Below are 19,303 nucleotides of genomic sequence, written 5' to 3' on the forward strand. Positions count from 1 at the left end.
ATGTCATGTGTATACCGGTATAAGTATGTAGGTGACATGTATGTATGTTATTATCCTTTATTATATATGTGACATGTATATTCCTGTATATGTATGTTATTATCCATCTCATCATGCGTATACCTGTATATATAAATGTGCATATTGAGGCTACCAGTATGTACGCCCTGGAACAAGCAATTTGGAATCACTCCTAATGAACTGACCCCTAAGTGTCTATTACACTTCTATAACAGTTAGGTAACCTGTGGCTCTCTAGCTGCCAGTGAGGGATAGCAGGCCTGGGGAGATCAGTATGAGCATGTGTGTGAGTTACTACTGTATGTCCTGTATAATCTCCATCTTATCTCCTGCACCTCCCTGCCCAGCCACCTGTTCTCCTAGTGCCATTTTCCCATTCTACCGGCCGTACACATTCAACTCGCCCGCTGATCTTTGAACCTGCAGATCGACGCCGCCGCACCTGCTTGCGCCCGCCCGCCCGCTCTCACCACGCAGTTCCCGCACCTTATTATTGGGCCTCGACCGGTGACGCCAGCGACGGGCGGCTGCGCGCTGGGAGCTGGTTTGTCCTGTGGGGCTTGCTGTAGCGTCAGGCAGACTAGGGGCACGGAGAGCCTCAGCCTGGCAGCAGCAGCAGGAAGACGGAGGAGAGAAACCAGAGGTGTACAGGAGGTGAGCAGCCAGGGGAGGGGCGACATGTATGTATGTATGTTATTATATATGTCATGTGTATACCTGTAGATAGGTGACATGTATACATGTCATGTGTATGTAACCGGTATATGTTTGTAGGTGACATGTATACCTGTGTGTGTATGTAAGTGACATGTATACATGTCATGTGTATACCTGTATATGTATGTAGGTGATATCTATGTTATCCTTGATTATATGTGTGACATGTATGTATGTTAGTAATGTATATTCCCGTGTGTGTGTGTGTGTGTGTATATATATATATATATATATATATATATATGTATGTATAGGTTTTTACTGCCCTGTATTATGTATGTGTGTATGTTATTCTTTATTGTGCATGTCATGTTTGATCTGTACATGTATGTAGGTGACATGCATGTATATGTGTATATTATCCTTTATTATATATGTGACATGTATGTATTTATTTTGTATGTGATATGTATGTCATTTATAAACATGTATGTGTATGTTATTATCCTCTAGTATGTATGTATGTATGTATGCAGTGCCCCTCTTCTACTTAAACACAACAGCTCACCTATCTGATGCATGTATCAGAGCAGCCTCCTATAGTCTGCACCCAGGTGATCAGCATTTGGGACACTTATAGAACAGTCACATATAGAAAACTGATATTTGTCCACTACTTATGTAATAATTGCAGCAATATATACTTCCCTATAGGATGTTTGCTTATATAGGATGTCTTATAGGAATACAGGAACCCTATTATTATTATTATTATTATTATTATTATGTGATAGAAATTGTGTTCTCGAGCTGTTTATCACAGCGATTGAAATCTTCTGTGTCCACATACAAAAGTGTATTACTAAAGTATTTGTCCTTTTACAACCCCATGCAAATGGCAATAGTGCTGTGAGGATTGAGGTATTACATCCTTATAGTGGATTCTTCTTAAATAGGATAACATGGAGAAGTTACCGCCTTTGCCATAACGAGAAGTGTGTAACCAATGCCACCACCCAGAGGCACACTGCTGCAAGGAAAGCCGCAGGGGCGTCTTCAATACCCCCCCTGCAGACTCTTTCCTGCTTGTCTGTAACTGCCCTGGTGCTTGCTATGTTCTGTCATGATGTCACATGTGCTGGCAAGCTATGGCAGCATCCTCTGATAAATTAGGAGGACCCTGTGTTTTCGACAGAGTTTAGGGTTACACACTTTCATATCTAGTCACCATGGTCTGTGCTGGATGATAATGTAATAGGCCGTATTGTGGTGCTGTGTTAATTGCTGTTTGTGGAACATGAAACATTGTATTATATCTGTTCATACTCTAGGAGCAGGTGCCTAACAATAATCTTACTGGCATATAACTTTATTTTTAATTAGTTCTACTGACCTCTGTGAATGCGCATTTCCCTGTAGAGTGTAATGCCGGGTACACACTAGATCAGAGGTTCTTAAACTCGATCCTCAGGTCAATCGGCTTTCATGTTATAGAACTGGGAAGGCAACGTGTGGCACGCCAACTGCTGTGGAACTACACATCCCAGCATGCCCTGACTGCAAACCCACAGGTTAAGACTGTATTTGATAAATTCTAGCTAGAAGCTGATTGGTTACAAATTACAATGGGCATCTTCTCCAACTGTCTTTAGTAGGCTTGATCCATCTCCCCTCATGTCTCAGTTGAGCGATACGTATGGAACGTGTTAGTAGAATATGTGTTGGAGGTTGGTGATCGTGGCTTTGCTGAGTGTGTGGAGGTTCTCTGCTCCTAGCCTTGCTCCTGTCCTGGATTAGCAGGTGTGTGTCTGCCTTGGTATGTTGCAGAGCAGGCCTGTGTGACATAAATAGAAGCTCTCAGACACCATACCAGTGGTGCATGTTTTAGAGCATATGCAGATATGACCGTGTATCATCGCACTGCACCGTTGCTGTGTACAAGGATGCTTGTTTACTAACCTTGTGCAGAGATCAGTGATGCCTGATGTAAGGTTGCCTTTGCCATGGAATGAGTCTCTATCCATGCGCTAGTTATCTGTAGTGATACAAAGTAAATGAAGACCACGGGTGGTGTAGCAATAATCTGTCCTGTTTACTATAATGTTTTTTGTTCTATGTTACTGGCTTTCAGATCATTATGGAGGACACCTGGTACTGCTAAGGTTAAAGAATGAGAACTATTGATTTCTAACATTTCAGATCCTTCTGCAGTCCCATAGAGGAGGATAAAGAGAGTGACATGTGTCGGGTAGAGCCACTTCGTTGCTTTGCACCATATTTTATAATCCTCCCTATTCATTATTGCAAATAAGTACTATTTGAGTGTTTGCACTTACGTACTATAGCGTGTCCTTTATGCGCTGTAGGCAGTGAGGGATGCAGTATTGAAAAATGAGAGGGTTGCGCAGGATATGCTAGGATGACCTATATGACCTGGCTGTGCGTTGTAGCCAATAGCAATCCTGCATTGTCGCTGCCTTCATCGCTCCTGCACGCCCTACCTCTGGCAAGCCAGTACTCTGCTGTTTACATCCAGCTCTCCAGCCTCTGTCCGGGCCAGGAGAAAGCTTAGTGGGGCAAGCTTGGGGCTCCAGCTCATCGAGCTAGAGATGGACAGTAGTATCCCAGTTGGAGACTTTGTGGAGGACCTAGCGGAGGTGCTGGATAAGGCAGCTCTGGTGACCCAGCCAGGTCTCCAAAGCCATCTCCCTAACAGGATCGGTATGATTGACCGCCGTCCGCATGTACCTACTGGGAGGGGATGGAGGTTCCAAAAGCATGATCGTTCCAGGCCCCAATATGTCTGTTGCCAGCCCTGCATATGGTGAGCTCAAAAGCATTGTTATGGGACCCAGAAACAGTAAAGTAGGACCCTAATTAAACTGAGGGGTCCCTGGGACCCACATATTTTTTTATTTTTTAGCTTAGCGTACTCACTGTTGTAGTTCTGGTTTAAGTTTCTGCTTTGAGCAGTCGTGCCCACCAAGGACCCCCACCACAGTCGGCCACAAATGATTACTGCTTAACATAACAGAGATGGTAGTATTTTGCCTATGAGACAGGAGCCTATAATACTATCCCGGCCCTCTTGCTGGGCAGACTTAGACAGTGCTGTATTGTTCTGATCCTGTTGTAGCTATTATACAGGTTGTAACAAGAATGAACAAGGCAATGTGGTAATTAGGACACCCATGAATCATTGTGACTTTTAGACGCCAGAGAAGGGGCGTTATTTGTAGTTATTGAAAATAAGTCATAAATCTGTGGCAGCAGTGATTTGTTTCTGTGGCCAGTGCTACTTGTCCTCTGGAATACACCTTGGTGGGGACCAATCCGCACCAAAAATCTTCCCCGATAGTCTATATTTTTAATACTGGACAAAATTGGGTGAAGTATATTGTAAATTTGCAATCTACCATGCAGAACATCAACGCAAGACTCAGGATAAACTTTCTGAGGTGCCGTGTGTATAGCAACCAGTCAGGTGTTTCCGTTCCTTTTTTCTAAGTAGCAACAACAATAAAAAGTATTAGAGTTTGGTTGCTATGGGTTACAACATATTTGTACGCCATATTATTAATTAAGCAAACATGAGTTAATATCACTTCAAAAGTTGACTAATAATTTTGGATATTTTGGGGTTTATTTTCTAAAGTGAGAGTTTTTAGAAGTGGAGATGTTGCCCATAGCAACAATCAGATTCTAGCTATTCTCTTCTAGAAGTTGCTAGTTAAATGTTAAGTAGAATCTGGTTGCTATGGGCAACATCCCCTCTTCTAAAAACTCTCTCACTTTAGTAAATATACCCCTTTTTGCACAAAAATATATTGCTGATCTTGGCCCCTGATAAATACTGAAGCCTCTGTGTGAAATAATCTCCATATGCAATGTATCTAAAGGCCCCCATACATCAGCAACTGATTGCAGCAATTGTGCAATTTGCAATCGATTGTGTATAAAAATCTTTCCCTTTTTCAATCAATTGCAGAATTGGCACAATCGATTAAAAAAGGGAAAGATTTTTATACACAATCGATTGCAAATTGCACAATTGCTGCAATCATTTGCTGATGTATGGGGGGGGCCTTTGTTTCAGATGTTCCATCTGAAAATAATCAGTGGGTTTTGCATTTTTCCTGGTTGCCTCCTAAGGCGGAGTAAAGACATTGTGATTGTGGCTTTTATTCCGATAAATATCTACTAGTCTTTCAGTCACGTGTGTGACTCGGCCTGGCGGGGCTCCCTGGAACCTCCAGGCTTAGCTTTTTTGCTGTTAGTCCCTGTTGCACTGTGACACACTTTTCTGCTGACCGAAACATCCTTGCTTCATATTAGACTCAACCCTTATCCTGCAAAATACTCAATAGACCGTCTCACTTACCCCTTTATTGAGGGAAAGTGATAAACTAGATAACGACCCGGTTGACGCAACCTTATTACATGGGCAGAAGACAGAAAGATGGAATCCTCATGTAGGGTTGATGTCGTTTTTTTTTTTTTTTTCCCAGGGGGGATGGATGCTTAAGGTTTAATGCCTATATAGTATATTACTGTGCATGGCTACATTTTCTGCATTCTCTCCCACCTCCCCCCCATCTGTTTGCAACGTCTGATTTCAGGTCTGGCTTTTTACCAAGAGACGTGAATTGTTTGTCCTGCTTCTTAATAGGAGCGACGGACGACCCAGTATTGCGCTTATTAGGGAATCGGGTAAAAGGATTTATTGCGCCATCTCAACGACTATATTTGTACAATGTAAAGCTGTGGCCAATTCAGTGGATAATGAAAATGGATGAGATCGCTGTCGTGTGTAAAGGAGAGCACGGTTAGGGCATATCTAGTGACCGGAAAACAGTGATAAACCATAACTAAACCTCTGCAAAGATGACTTCTAGAAACGTCAAGTCACTAATTTTTACTTCACGGTCTGTGTGGGTTCTAGGCCTCAGTTTGGGATAGGGGTACTTGGACCCAACCATGTTACGCTGCACGGTGGGGGCTGTGGTAGGAGGCGGTATGTAAAATGTGTTGACGGATTAGAGTTGTGAGGGGACCATCCTTGCTCAACTGTATATGGCGATATAAAGATGAAGTTTGTCAGCATTCCTGGACTGCAGGTAAAAGCAGGCGGCATTCGCCGACGCGCAAATAAATAAACTGCGTTTGTACTACTGGCATTCCAATATGGTTTGTCCAGGTGTAGATCACACCCGTTGTGTCCATGTTTTTCATGGTCCATGCCCAGTATTGTAGAATTAGGGTTCCAATAATAATAATTTTATTGATATAGCGCATTTCTCCCAATAGGACTCAAAGACCTTTCCAGGTAATCCATTACCATTTATCACACAGAATTTAAAGTTACTCTGCATTTGATTAGCAATATCCATTCACTGACAAACAGAGACCCTCCCTCTATATTAGTCACGATAATTAGGGGACCACGGTTCTGTATTTTTTGCATGTCACTAAAAGCAATATCCGAAACAGAACTTTTCCCGTTAGTGTTTTATTCGTTATCCTAATACAGCCTCGTCTACTTTGTGGCATTACTATAGTCCCTTACTTTCGGCACAAGCTGGGATTGTAGTATTAGGTGACTGCATACTAAAAGGAATGTGAGCAATTGTAATTCTTCCTTACTCTCACATGTGTAAATACATACTGCTTTAGTAGGCCCGTACAGGCTGAGTCTCCCATATACAATATTCTGAAATAGGGAATATTTTTAGTATATAGTGAAACCTTTGCTTTCTGATAGTTCAATGTACACAAACTTTTTTAAAAGCACAAAATCATTAGCAGTCTAAAATTATCTTCAAGCTGTGTGTATAAGGTGTATATGAAACATAAATGAATTTCATGTATGTACATCAACTTTTTTTTTGATGCTCAAAATTATTACAAATATTGTATAAAAATGACCTGTAGGCTGTGTGTATAAGGTGTATATAACACGTAAATGCATTATGTGTTTAGATTTGGGTCCCACACCCAAGATATTTCATTATATTATGCAAATATTCCAAAATACGGAATATTCCGATATCCAAAACACCCCTGGTCCCAAGCATTTTGGATGTGGGAGACTCAACCTGTATTCTGATGATTTCAGTCTTTCTTGTCTGCTTTCAGGTGTTTGTTTGATTTCCATTTACATAAGGACACCGGTTTGAGGTGCCATCTGCTGCACACTGCTGCATTCTACTAGAGGGTATAATGAGTGTTTATACCCTACTACACGCAGCAAAGGCAGAAATTATGTGGGATGACCATTCATGAGATTGCACCCAACAGGAGAGTTTATTTACTTATCGGCTGACTGTGGCAGGCTTTCACTGAAATATGGCTGTGGGCACAGAGCAACATTTGAATTAATTTCTGAATAGGTATCCTTGTTATAATGATAAAGGAAAGGCGCAGTCTTCCATTTGGCCCTATTCTACACAGAATATTTTTTTTTTGAGCAGGTGTCTCGTGCCTCATTAATGTCACTATCCTGTTATGAATTAATAGGCTGCATTTTTATACCTTACTGGTTCAACCTTCAACTTGATGCCTCGTCATAATGAGGCAGGTCTGTTTTAGCTTATAGCAAAGTAGGTGTAAAAGTATCAGAGAGAAGCCTTTAGTTGCGCCTCATTGTAAACCAGTTTCATTGTTTTTTGGAGCTGGTGCCTAATACCCCAGTGATCTACCTGAACCTGCTTTTCCTCTCTAGCGATGTACCCAGTCTTGTCACACCTTATGCCTGACCTGTTTCCTCCTTCCTTTGTGTTGTGAGCTCATATAGGCTGGTGCCTCAATCCCTCCTGTGCTAATGCCTATTTATAGTATGACTTCTGTTTTATGTCACCAATGCTGTATTCCTTCTGGATTATGTGTAATATATTTGCAGGAAGTTAAATTCAGCTGTATCCTGCTAAGCAAAGGGTGAGTTAAACATTATAGATGTAAAAGGAGGGAGGTGCGATTGTGAATAGCAACAGTGATTGCTGGAGAATGTTACACCCAAATACACTGTAGTGTGAGAACGCTGTGCTGGCTGCAGGCTAGGTCTCCGTGTGTTGCCAGATACAGTCTCTGGTCTCTTTTTAACATCGTGTCGGTTAATGAATGATTACAGGTTGGTCCAGTCCTGTCAGCGTTATACTGCTCTGGTTGGCTACAGATTGGTCCAATCATGTCTTTGTTCTATTGCTCTGATTGGCTACAGGTTGGTCCATTCCTGTCCGTGTTCTGAATCTTCGGCAACAGGTTGGACCAGTCCTTTCAGTGTTTCTAGTGCTCTGATTGGCTACAGGTTGCTCTCATCCTGTCAGTGTTCTGATTGCCAAACTTGGCAATACTGTGATGTATGTATTGAAAGCAATGGAAGATGTATGGAGATGAAATTTATATCTGCTTACTTTATTTTTTCTTTATACATTTATTGAGTATACTCTAGTATTGTGACAGTGAAGGAAAGTCTAACCCGTACAGTTTCCCCATTCCACACGCAGCCGCAAAGCCACTTTAATTCGTGTTTTTTTTTAGGCTTTAAAAGAAACCATTCGTCTATTTCTAGAGTCTGTGATCCCTGTTACTCTAAGTACTACAGAATGTCTCATTTTTTTCTGAATATTGTCATCTGGCAGAACAGACTGTGATGTGATGCTGGTGGATGGGCTTGTGGGACAGCTTGATTTGTCCTGCATGCATTTTGGTTTCTATGATTTATCTTATATTTATATGATGCCACACTGAGTCTGCAGCCCCGTACTGAGATTAAACAACGTAATTACTGTATACAGCAATACATGGACTAAGTTAGGAGAACAATTACCATAAAGCCCAAAAATGTGAGTTTGCTTATTCACAAATTATACAGATTTTCTGCAAAAAAAAAACCAACAACTTGTTATTGTGTTTCTCCAGGTAAGGGAATTGTGTGAAAGCATGAGGATGCTGCTTTATTGCAGGGGTTCCGTGACTTGTGGGAGTTTTCTGCTAGTATAGAGGTGACATATTGCCTTCAGATCTTTCCGTTAAGTACACGTAGAGGTCAGAAGTCAGGTTATAGGTTACGCCGTGTGGTCCCCTGCCAGTAACATGCTTGTCACTTAGGGCCGAATTCAATTTGCCACGAAAAGTGCCGTCTGGCAAAAAGCGGACTGAATCCGCCTGTTTTGACGTGATGTTTTCTCCATGTGTGTTTTTTGCCCTATTCAATTGTAAAACACGCAAAAAGGCGGATAGGCGGATGTCTTACAGAGCGAAACGGAAATTTTTTTTGGTGGGGGAAATCAGTCTGTACCCCATAAAAAGCTTCAGTGACCCTGGATATCAATATAGAATAGTATTAGTAGCCCTAATAAAAGTAATTAGTGATCTTAGGCCCTGATTCAGAGCCGGACGCAAGTGGCTGCTCGTTCGCTCCGAGCGATGTTTGCCCAACTGTGCATGCGTACGGATCGTAATACGCATGCGCGAACCACTCAGTGCGGCCGAAATTCATGTGCTCGCAAAATAGCGAATGCCTGATAATTTGAGTGACAGAAAGAGGCGTATGTGAGTGGTAACAGGGGAAGGTGCTTGAAAACGGGGAGTGGAGATCCGATCGCAGGCGTGCTTAAAGGTCAAAACGGGCGTTTTATGGGTGTGCATATTTAAAACAGCAGCGTCATTGACCACGTCACTGGGTTATTTTATAGCCAGAACTGCTCGCAAAATTGTGGTAGCAAAAACCAACCACAAGAATAGCGAGCAGTTCATACCCTGGTCGATGTACTCGATTAATCTAATAAATAGCGGACATGACGTAGGATCCGAGCGGCCAGGGGGCGTAGTTTCCCAAAAAACGACCGCAAGTTTTGTACGCTCGTTCAGACCTAGAGGCGTGAACAGACCACAAACAGCGAACGGTTCATTTGAATAGCCACCCCTTTTTTCTTGACGAGCGAGCGCAAATAGCGTCCGGCTCTGAATCAGGCCCTTATTTTGTTGCAATGGGCTGTTATATGCATAGTGGCATATGTGTGGAAAAATGATAGAAAGCCATGTTTTTGGGCAAAATAAGTACAGAGGTCAAATTTGGGGTACCTGAAAATGGGTACTAGTATATTTTGATATCTCTAAAATGAAAATTTAAAAAAACTAAAAGAGACACCTGCTGCAGCCTCCTACAATCTCAAAATCACCTGTCCCAACCATATAGCCCCCCAAAGTACCAGGCCCCCCACTTTTTTTTTTTCTCAGTTTTCCATCACTTTGTTTTATTTTTCCCTATTAGTCATTATGGGTTTTGCTCTTCTTTTCTCCTGCCTTTTGCTGGAGAAATTTTTTCGCCTGTTTTTGCCCATGGAGTTTCGCCTAGGCGAAAACTCCAGTGAATTGATTATGGAGATACTTTGAAAACAGGCGAAAAGTGCAAATCGGAGAACTTTTTCTCCAAATGCACTTTTCGCGGATAATTGAATTTGACCCTTAGATTTAATTGTTTCAAAATATCTTTATCGGTTAATGCATTAATACACTCGTGTGTACGTTTCATTTTTAATAAATGTAATTGACCAGGTGGGGTTTACTTTTCAAAGTCGATCCCCCATGCTTGCCGGAGCCGTTGCTCAGATGCTGTCTTGTATAGTGTATATAACATCTGCCTGTACTCAGACAGTACAGGCTGGTGCCCCCCCCTCAGGAAGATGTGCAGTTGAAAAACAAGATTCGAGATGTGCCGTCATTAAGGTGGATAAATTGTTTAACTACCTCATCACCGGGAGTAGTTTAGACCAGGGTTATTCAACAGGTGGCCCCTCCAGCTGCTCTCAGACTACACATCCCAGCATGTCCTGACACTGGGCCTGATTCAGAGCCGGACGCTGTGACCAGAGCGCTCGCTCTGAATCAGGGTCCTCCTACCTAAAAATGGAGCGGCCAAAAAGATGGGCGCGATGGCCATGACCATCGCGACCATCGGGCTTGCGATGAGACCCTGCGGTAGGGTCTCGCTGCCGCAAGCCCAGGAGTGCTTTTGGCTCTATCAGAGTGATGTCAGTGGGGCCGGACCCAGACGGTAGGCGTTCCCATGGGAACGCCTCCGTCTGGGCAGCAACGCCTCCGGCACGCCCACCAAAGGGGGCGTGCTGTCAGTCACCATCGACAGCACACCCCCTTTGGTGCGAGATCCATAGCGACAGCTTGGCTGTCGCTATGCGGGTCTCGCGCATGCGCACGACTGAGCTCCCTCCGTCGTGCGCATGCGCATTAGGGCACCATCGACCCGCTTGCGAGCGCTCAGCGCTCGCGAGCGGGTCTGAATTAGGCCCACAGTTTTAGCATGCCTTTATAGCAAAACTGTGGCAGGTCATGCTGGGATGTGTAGTTCCGCTGCAGCTGGAGGGGGGTGCATGTTGAGTACTCTTAGACTTTACTCACTAAAAATGTTGTCATATTTGTGTAGCATTCTCTTTGTTGTGAGAATGTTTTTGTTTTTTCCCCCATTGGATTACATAGTTATCCTCTTTATTTGTATGCCATGTGTAGTGCTTTATAGTATCGGAACCACAATGTATGTTCCTGGTCCAATGCTGCCGAAAGCCAAGAAATCCACAGTTTTCTGGTGCCGCTTACTTACGCCACTAGGGGTTAAGGTAAAATACAGTGGGTGGGCTATGTGCTGTGAACTTTAGTTACTATTTTCTGTGCAGTTCTAATAAGCAAAAATGCCTTGAGCAAGCCTGCTGCAACTGAGTTCAGGCCTATTGAAGACCACTCAATCTCTACAAATTCTGAACAGCTTTTAAGTGTTCAGCTAATATTACATGTGTGTGTGATGTCTGTAATCTGCTATACGTAATCGTCAGATATTTGTTTGTTATATGTATGTTAGAGTGCAGAAAGCCAGCACTGTGTGCCTTTTTCATCTAGTTGTTAATCCTATCACATCCAGTAGTTAAAATATTCACCCGTTAGACATTTTTCACATCTCATTTGCATACATTACAGAATCAGAATGTATTTATTCAAAAAGCCTTACCCCAGATTAGCACAAAGGACTTGGTTGTGTAAAATAAATACATTCGGTAGGTTTTACTTTATTCCAAAATGAGGTATTGTTTGATTGCGTGATTATTCACCCCTGAGATGTCCTACGTAAACCCCAGAGGAATGCATTGTCCTCAGAGGTCTCCTAAGTTAATTATTGGAGTCCTCCTATTTGCAAAGTGTTGCAGTTGTTTTAAGAATAAAAACATCTGTGCGCCCGCGCATCGGTCTGATCAAATGACAGCAGACCAAAGTGAATGGGGGCATTAACTTTCCTCACATCCTAAATTATAATCACGCAGCTATAATGAGGTATTTCCGGGACTGGCTTCATGACCAAGACCTTTACGCTAATTCGTCAATTGAGGGCCAATTTCTAGAAGGCTGTAAGTTAGTAGGCTTTTTTGCATGTGCATGATGAAGAAATTCCAAATCGTCTACGCGATAATCCTCTTTTGTGGTCTACGTGAAAAGTGTGGCATATTCTTCGCCATCTCTGACATTTAAATTCCCATAAATCTATTTTTTTGGCCTTTTTATAAGAAACCTGGAGTTTCAGGGGGTAGGGCACCATTCCCTTTTACCAAGCTCCATGGAGAAGGCTTGACCAATATTGGTACTTTTCTCAATATCTCATTAAAACGCTCTTACTTATGCGGAGGCGTCAGGTTTCCCTCATTTCGTATTCACCCTTTCTCTTTTGTACAGGCTAAACATTATGTGGCGTCTGTCATTAGATGGTTTTCAGATTTGGATTGGGACAGCACGCTTAACCACTTGCCTGGCACAGTGGTATCAGATACGACCACACCAGGCTGGGCTTTCCCTGACATGGTTGTATCTGATACGACCAGTTAGAAATGCCCACTAGGGGGCTGTGGGAAGCTAATCTTCCAGCAGCCGCCTACACTGCAAGCGTGGCTGCCTCTCCAGCGTGTCCCGATCACTGCTGGCTACAGTGATTGGGCAGCGTCAGCAACCCCCCTCCCATAGAAGCAGCAGCCGCGGCTCATGTAGCCGCAGCTGCTGCTGTGACCCGATCACTGTGGCCAGTAGTGATCGGGCAGCCGGCCCCATCCCCCTTCAGTAAAAAGCAGTAGCTATGTATCTCGGCTGCCAGCGGGACACCCTCCCGCTGCGGCCTCCGGAACTACAGTGATCACTGTTATGTACAGGATGCAGCAGCCGTGGCTCTGGCTGCTGCTTCTATGTGCCCAGGCAGCCTAGCTGCGCCCCTCCGGCCTCAGCTCCTCCTCCTTCCCCATGATGCCCGGAGCAGAGATATATATATATATATATATATATATATATATATATCTGCTCCTGTTTACACACACATTATATATACATACACACACATATATATGTGTGTATGTGTGTATATATATATATATATATATATATATATATCTCTATCTATCACAGAGCCTCTGATTATGGATGGCAACCGACCATCGATGATTTGAAACTAAGCAGTTTGCCATTGCTGGTGACTATCAATATTGCACCATCGATGGCAACCCTCAATCAATGTTTAGGAAACATCGGCAGTTGTGGTCTACACAGATCTCGACCAATCTCTAAACAATTGATGGCTTCTAACAATGGTTGAACCATCGATGGTACAGCTGTCAATGGCCATCACTACAGTATAACATAAAAAATGCTATTTTTATGGTGTTACTGTGTTTTTAAAAAATATTTTTTTCAAATAAAATAGTGATAGATAAGTTTTTAAAATTTATGTTCTTGACCTAATTCAATCATAAAAGAAACTGACAATTTTCGAGCTGTTTTTGGAAAAAGAGTTCGTCAGCTGAGTGGTTAATGCTGTGCTTCTTTGAGAGCCGACTTCTAGTAAGGTGCTATCAATACACCATTAAGTTTTACGTCAACCAATGCAGCATGAAGGGGTGCGTACTGGGATGAGCAGGTGGGTGCAGGTGATCCCCCTCATTATCATGTGATATTCTTAGTAAAACACTTCTATCACGTAACTTACTCCCAACTATTCAATATCGGGAAATGTTCTTATTTTTCACGAAGCATATTTCTCCCCAAACCGCCAGTATCTAGCAGGTATGTCTTCTTCTGCCTCTTGCCCTACTGCCAACCTGTTATAGCTGACTTGTATCATTACTTCTGGTCTTGTCCTCTCCTGAGAGTCTTTTGGCTGCAAGTGAGGAAATTTGCCCTTGAGCACTTGGGACCTCATTCAGAGGAGGTCGCAAGAAGTGATCGCTCTATCTGAATGCGGCCTCCTGGTTGCAAGCTAAGCTGTGGGTTACCACCCACAGCTTAGCTAACGACAAGGGTGGTGGTCGCCATGGTGATCACCATCGCGACCATCGGGGCTTGCGACCAGAACTTAAGGTTTGGGTCTGGGCACTCGCAAGCCCCAGGGAGCTTTCTGCTCTGATGGAGCAGGAAGCTCCACACTGACATCACTGATGATGTCAGTGCGGCTGCCCACAAAACGGTAACGCCTCCGTTTTGGAAACCACCCCCCGCCCCGCCTACAAAAAGGGGCGAGCTGTCGATCAACATCGACAGCCGGCCCTTTTGTAGCGAGCTCCGGAGCGGGAGAATTTCTCTTTCGCTCCGGGGCTTGCACAAGCGCAGTGTGGCCGCTGCGAGTGCGCAGGGCTACCCATCGACCCGATTGCGAGCACATCGGTGCTTGCGACCGGGTCTGAATGACCCCCTTGGTGAATCACATACCATTTACTGATGTAGTGTTCACTCTAGGGTCGGTGGCAGGCCATGCGCATCGGACCTAGAGCAAGAGCACATCTGCACGCCGCACGTGCCCGAAAACGGGGCGTGGCCAATTAAAAGGGGCGTGTCTTTATGACGTGTCCCCTTTTCGTCACTCTTGGGGGGGGGGGGGGTGCTTGGCTCTTATGGACATGCCCGGCAGCCACCAAGCGCCTCGGTCACTGTGAATGAATCCATTCACTGGTGGTGTCTGCTGCTCTGCCGTTTCCCCACCCGCGGGACACTGCGGCCCACGGGTGGGGGACAGAACCCGCAGGCTGTTTTAGCGGGGTGCCGCGCTGGAGGGCAGGGTGCTTTCTGCCCTTCAGAAATAGGGCAGATTGCTGCACCGCGCTGAAACAGCCTAGCGAGAATGCTACTGATGTATGTGCTTTATTTCATATACTTCCGGAAGGTCAGCGAGTGGCGAAGGGTTGCAGAAGGCTACTACTTATTATTAGTGCAGTGGCCCGTAAAGCTGTACTTCAGACATCCACTGAAACCACTCCACCAACATTGCAACTTCTTAAGGAATTGCTTTTCATGTATTTAACATGGGCTGGATCAAGGGGAAGCAATCGGGAAGCCGACTGCCTATATACCGGCAGCCGGCTTCCCGACTGTCTTATCCTGGCAAGGGTGAAATGCTGGGCGTGTAGATGTAGACGCCCGCATTTCCCCGACGCCGGGAGACCGGCGCCCGGCATCACGATCGTAGTGATGCCGGGCGCCGCGAGCGGACAGCCGCGGGGGGGGAGGGTTAGGTTTAGGGCTCCCGGGCGAGACTTAGGGTTAGGCTAGGGGGAGGGAGGGTTAGGCTAGGGGGAGGGAGGGTTAGGGTTAGGCACCCCCGGGGGGGACTTGGGGTTAGGCACCCCCCGGGGGACTTAGGTTTAGGTAGCGGGGAAGGGGGTGGTTAGGGTTAGGCACTTGGGGGGGAAGTTAGGGTTAGGCACCCCTAAGGAGGGTTAGGGTTAGGGGGGGTTAGTGGATACTTGTGTATCCACGATTGGGATTTCCAGCGCTGTCGGACTTCCGCTGCGTCGCACTCTGCTCCTGTCGGGCTGCCGCTGACGGGAATCGAACCGCCGGCCGTATTTCATACCCATTCCTGATCAAGACTATCTTAGAGAAAGAAACTCGTGTTGCAAAATTTTTCCAAACTTGGGAAAGTTATATTGGAACTCTGACATTAGTACAGAGGCGTAGAATTTACGAGTCATCTTCGGATGATCTCGGGGGATCCTTCGATTCGATTGGATTCCTAAGGAGAATTTGCTTCCCCCCCCCCCTTTTTTTTTCTTTCTTCCCCTTGAAGCCGAGGATTTATGGAATAATTGATTTGACAGCCGCTGTTAATGAACCCCCAGTCCTACCACCCCAATCAGATTTCCCCATAGCCTTCAAGTCTTTATATGGTCTCTGCAATCAAACCTGTTTATAATGCTAACCCTACTCTATACTCACCTTAATGCCCTCTCACACCTACCATACTCCTGACCTATACTACTCACTCTAATACACCCTGACACCTATCTTACTCTCACCTGTATTAAACCCACACTAATGCCCCCTCACACCTACCCTACTCCCACCTATACTGTTCACCCTAATACCCCTTCGCATCTACCCTACTCCCACCTATACTGCTCACACTAATAACCCTTCGCACCTACCCTCCTGCCACCTATACTAACATTAATACACCCTCACACCTAACCTAATCCCCACCTCAAATCTACCCTACTCGCTATTATACTTCACCTACACTAGTGCCTCCTCACACATACCCTACTCACACTTCTAATATACACACACTAGTGCCTCCTCACACCTACCCTACCCACACTTCTAATATACACACACTAGTGCCTCCTCACACCTACTCTACCCACACTTCTAATATACACACACTAGTGCCTCCTCACACCTACCCTACCCACACTTCTAATATACACACACTAGTGCCTCCTCACACCTACCCTACCCACACTTCTAATATACACACACTAGTGCCTCCTCACACCTACCCTACCCAACTTCTAATATACACACACTAGTGCACCCTATCTCCTCTCTGAGCCACGCGTTCTCCTGTTATTACAGCTGTGCCCTTATTCTCTTACTTATAACCGCTCTCATGAGACCTCCCTACCTGTTTACATGTCGACATGTATTTTGTCCACCTTGCACGTCCCTGTTTTATGTATTTTCCTTTTCTCCCCACTGTGGCACGCTGGGGAGCACTGTGGCACGCTGGGGAGCACTGTGGCACGTTGCAAATCAGCAGCCATGTTAATAATTCTAGTATATGCAAAGTTGGTGGAGACATTTCCATGTAGTGTCACTGCTGTCATTTCAGCAAAAGATGCTTCTAGGTCCTAAAATAGAATGGTGATGAACCCTTTTTCATTTTGTGATGGAAGAAAAATGACAATGACAATGGCGTGAATGCTTTTTATAGCCACTGTTTGAATTCTAGTCCTGTACCCTTAGATATTTACATTGTGCCATGTGAATACAAACCTCTTCTATTTATGTATACAGCACAGCAGAGCTCACACTGCATAACCACAGCTGGGATGTGCCAGGAAGTCCACCATCCTGTAATTAGATCCTTTATCAACACACATTCATTTCAAGCCAGTGACAGTATTGTTTAGAACACTGTTGGGTTGGGAAAATAGAGCAGTGCCTAATAAAACAAGTGCAAAAATAAAGCTCTGTTATCTGCCCATAACTTATACTGTGTTATCGCAGGGGGGGGGTGGTCAGTGTGACTCATTCATTGAGGGCCATTCAGTTATACCCCTTTTACACCAGAGCAAAAACCCGGGTTATTGCTGGGTCTACCCGGGTCGCAGCTCAGTGTAAAAGGGTCCCTGATAAATAACCCGGGTCAAGTGACCCAGCAATCCAACCCAGGTAGCTACCAGGGTCGGACCCAGGATGGACCTGGGTAATGGTGCAGTGTAAACGAAGCAACCCGGGTTATCTGACCTTGGTCATGCCTAAAATGTGCTGATTGGTGGCTGTGGAGCAGTCACCTCCCACTTTTTATGACCTCACAAGTTTAGCAGGGCAGACACAGGTTCAGTGTGAACGGGGCTGACTTGAGAATAACCCAGATCGATGGTGCTGTGTAAACGGTGTCTGACCTGGGTTGGACATCTCTGAAAACCCAGGTCGGACCTGGGTTTTTGGTGTAAAAGAGGTATTAGAGACAAAGTGGCAGAGACATGGAGGGGAATTCAATTAGAGGCGAAAAGCCATATTCGCCTGTTTTTTTTTTTTTCTGCGAAAATTTCGCCTAAAGAAAATTCGCCAAATTCAATTCCAGGATAATTTCGCCTAAGCGGAAACAATTCTCCAAAAAAGATTCTCCAATCAATAGCTGGTGAAAAGAAATGCAAAATCTTTATTTTGGGGTGTAAACGTGGGGAAACAACTCAGACCCCTTGGGACAGCCCCCAAAGGACAAATCTGCCAAAAAAAAAACAGAAACAAAAACCGAAGAACACCCCAAGAAAGACATGTGATTTTTGGGGTGTTATTTTTGGGGGGATAAACATTAAAAATAGCGAAATAGACTTCTTGGGGGTCCCCAAGTATGGGTCAGGTGTTTTTGGGATTGCAGGTGCATGCAGCAGGTGGATTTTTCACGTTTTTTAAAAGTTCACTTTAGAGACATAAAAATATACTAGCACCCATTTTCAAGTACCCCAAATTTGACAGGACTACTTATTTTCACCAAAAAATACATCTGTATGCCATTCTTCACCACTTTTACAAAGAGCCTAATAGCAAGCAATTTACACAACTTAAGTACCCAAAATAGTCTTATTAGGGCTATTATTACACATCTATAGTGATTCCCTATGTTATTAGGGCTATTAGTACACATCTATAGTGATTCCCTATGTTATTAGGGATATTAGTACACATCTATAGTGATTCCCTATGTTATTAGGGCTATTCGTACACATCTATAGTGATTCCCTATGTTAATGTATATCTCTTTCTGGGGTACAGACTGATTTTCCCCAATTCTTTCAGTATTTTCCGCCTGTTCCGCATTCGCCTATCTCCGTTTTCGCTTGTTTTGCAATTGAATTAGGCGAAAAGCGGGGACGAGCACGGAATAAATTCGCCTCTGAAACAGGCGAATGAAGCGAAAAGTCGGACAGGTGAAAACTTCACCTCTAATTGAATATGGCTCATGGTCGGAACGTGAACACCAACTGCGCACATTCCCGGTGCGCAGGAAAATGTGCGGCGATGTGTACTGTAATTCCTGGGCGAAAGTTGAATTGCCCCCAATGACTGCAACATTTTTAAGCTACCCAGGATGGAGAATGCTGTAACAGTTCTGTGTGGCTTCTTGGTCCCACAAATGGCTATATAGATCCAGGACAACCCTCATCTGCCCATAATACAGCGCAAAGAAGTGATATTTTGGTATAAGGACCTGAGCCTGGGAGAGGAGGTTCATTCTGTTTCTAGTTATTGTAGTACAGGAGATGGACAAAATAATGTACAGGCCAATCAGTTGAATCTAGTAGCCAGCAGGACGTTTCAATGAGCCAGGAAAGATGAGCGACCATTGACATCAATAGAAATTACTACCAAAAGTTTAATAATTACCTTAGGCACATAGGTTACATGGCTTCTGTGCGGGAAGTGGTATGAAGGTGAATTACACTATCCAACTTTACCCTCATGTTCACTTGCAACCTTATTACAGTAATTATCTAAAAGAAGGATGTCTTTCTTTCCTATTCCAGATGGCACCCACAGCTGTCAGCCAGTGGTTAAATGTGGGCCAGCACAAGACCCTCTGGTA

At 44.4% G+C, this 19,303-nt stretch overlaps 1 protein-coding gene across 3 annotated transcripts in view; it reads left to right on the forward strand.

Annotated features, from left to right (window-relative positions):
* The first annotated feature begins 404 nt into the window (after positions 1 to 404).
* ITSN2 (intersectin 2) overlaps positions 405 to 19,303 on the forward strand; it is a 158,040-nt gene continuing 139,141 nt past the window's right edge. For 2 of the 3 annotated variants that reach the window (XM_088467285.1, XM_088467286.1), the window contains exon 1: positions 406 to 675. The gene's annotated coding sequence lies outside the window, so the exon portion shown is untranslated. Of the gene's footprint in view, positions 676 to 19,303 lie in introns of all 3 variants that reach the window. The other variant, XM_088467287.1, reaches the window with a different exon arrangement.

This window comes from Taudactylus pleione, unplaced genomic scaffold (assembly GCF_031769625.1).
Source record: "Taudactylus pleione unplaced genomic scaffold, aTauple2 ptg000070l, whole genome shotgun sequence".
In the NCBI taxonomy this organism is placed as follows: Eukaryota; Metazoa; Chordata; class Amphibia; order Anura; family Myobatrachidae; genus Taudactylus; species Taudactylus pleione.